Source organism: Crotalus tigris, unplaced genomic scaffold (genome assembly GCF_016545835.1).
Source record: "Crotalus tigris isolate CLP2741 ecotype Arizona unplaced genomic scaffold, ASM1654583v1 scf7180000024384.25900115:4084858, whole genome shotgun sequence".
In the NCBI taxonomy this organism is placed as follows: domain Eukaryota; kingdom Metazoa; phylum Chordata; class Lepidosauria; order Squamata; family Viperidae; genus Crotalus; species Crotalus tigris.
In genome coordinates, this window is record NW_024100554.1 from 3,135,673 (window position 1) to 3,138,119 (window position 2,447).

The following is a 2,447-nucleotide window of genomic DNA, read 5'->3' on the forward strand; positions in this document are numbered from 1 at the left end:
GGGGAAGCTGCAACTGTTGTAAGTGTGAAAAATAGTCATAAATCACTTTTTTCAGTGCCGTTGTAACTTTGAACGGTCACTAAACAAACTATTGTAAGTCGAGGTCTACCTATATTAAGGAACAAAAACTTTTATTCCTTATTTTTGTAACTGAGGTTTTTTTTAATCAAGGTTCTAAATCTGTGCATTTCACTACTTTAGATGATCATCAGTATTGCTACAATCAACATATCCAAAGAGCTGATGTGGTGAAGTGGTTCAGGTACTCTTGGAACAGGGAGACCCAGATTCTAGATTATATTTAGCATAGAATCTTACTGTTGTTAGCCTTGTCTTAGCTGAGAAGACTGTTCTACAAGTAGAAGAGAAGTGGTGATGCAGTGGTTAGAAGACAATATAGCAGGCTAATTCTGCTGACTGTCGGCAGTTTGATTCTCACCGGCTAAGGCTGACTCAGCATTCCATCCTTCCAAGGTCATTAATATGAGGATCCAGATTGTTGGGGGCAATAGCCTGACTCTGTAAACTACTTAGACAGGGCTGTAAAGCACTGTGAAGGGGTATATAGATCTAAATGCTATTGCTAGTGCTATATATGCCACCTAAAACTTCTATATAAAATATGGAATATAATCTAATAAATACATTTGATACATTGCTTGCAGCTGAACACGAAGACTCACAGCTTCAAATGTCTGGATTACAGCACAACTTCTTTGCCTGCAGTTACCTTGGTAATATAGTTTTCATGACTATGATTTCAAATCGATTTTGGGGCAGTAAGCCAAAGACCTACACACACTTAAACCCTCAATATAACATATTTTCCTCTATGAATTTTGAGAATTGTAGTCTCAGAGACCTATTATGCCATCTTCCCTTGCCTCTTCTGAGTATAAAGCTATGGGAGGACCAGGTGATGGCTAGGAGTTTGGAAGTACTTGGGGCATTTTAGGGTTAAGTGTTGCCATACCCAGTAGCATTGCTTAACTGACTTAATAGTGGTAGGTCATTAGTGTTTTGGTCAATAAGTCTGAAACTTGGGAGATACAGCAGTTGGTTGGGAAATACAGCAGAATCACCTCCTATCCATGCTGTGAGGGTTGTTTTTTTTAATGTACCTATCTAGTCTCATTGTTACTGATTAGTGGACAAGACTGTGTCTTGGCATAATTCTGCAAAGGTCTTGTTATTTTCTCATCAATATGTGCACTGACCTAGCATAGTAGAGTTTATTATGATTATTTCCTTTTCTTATTTCTGAATGTATAAATGTTCCTCTCCCACTGTTCCAGAGAGACATAGATAGGAGAGAAATATATCTCCCTCTCCCGCTGGTGAGTTTCAAGGGTGTATGGGTGGCCAATATCTCTGGACTAAGATGGACCTTTGCCAGAGCAGCGCTGCAGTTATATTCTTAGAAGATCATTACGTCCAAGATCTAAAATTAACTTATTTCATCACTATTCTTACAGGCAAATTACTGCACATGCTAATTAAAAAGTACATGTTAGAGCAAAGATTAGCCCAGAAACTGTTTTAGCATTTTTTCTAGTGGTTCATCTTTTCTCCATAAAAAATAGAGCATAGTCATCCTGTATTTGTATTTGTTCTCCTTTTTCACAAGAATCTGCTACCCCGAAATTGGATGAAAATCTCATTAGTAAAGCTATAATGAAATAGCAGCCAAGCCCCTTCAAGCCTCTGTGCTTACGGCCATTTGCCTGTTGTCTGACTTTTCATCAGGAACCTGAAATTACCCATCAGGATTGCCATAAAAGGTAAGTTAGAAATTATGATCTCCACTGTGCTGCAGAACATGCTACAATCAAGCAGACCTTAAGGAAGCATCAAGGCTTGTATACAAGTGTGGTTTTGATCTCCATGTCACACGGCAACACAATGGTAAAAAAGGGACAAAGGGTCATGAAGGAAAATGGGGCAATATTGGAACAACACCACTGAGTATAAATCTGAAGCCGTCTGTTATTACTGAAATCAGCAATAACTAAACTCAGTTTGATAATAATTTGGCACAATATCAAAGATAATTTATTTTCAGCTGTTAATTATAATGATTTAGAATCATACAATGACCATGCAACTGACATTATTTTAACATCTGTGTATGATTGAGGCAAAACACATTCAGCGCTGATAAATGTGGGCCCTTCATCTCCTTTGAACATGAACTGAAGAATACATCAAGCAACAGAAAATAAGGCAAAAGTTGGAGCATCTTACTCTTCTGCCTGCAGTTTGCCATGACTGCAATTTTTCTGCTGCTGCTGCTGCTTTTCCACAACTAGATCCTGAGAAACTACAGGATGAGAAGACAGAGGGAAAGATTGATTTTAGGAAAAGCTGCAAGTGGATAAAAAGTTAAGAATCCTATTTGATTCTCTGCTACAAATGTAGCATTTAAAACATAGAGCAGAATTTTGGGG

The 2,447-nt window shown here is 38.0% G+C and overlaps 1 long non-coding RNA gene across 1 annotated transcript; it reads left to right on the forward strand.

Moving 5' to 3' along the window:
• The first annotated feature begins 223 nt into the window (after window positions 1-223).
• LOC120301537 lies at window positions 224-1,775 on the forward strand. Its single transcript, XR_005554935.1, has 3 exons — window positions 224-262; window positions 666-734; window positions 1,628-1,775. It is a non-coding gene; the product is annotated as an uncharacterized LOC120301537 (long non-coding RNA).
• The last annotated feature ends 672 nt before the right edge of the window (window positions 1,776-2,447 follow it).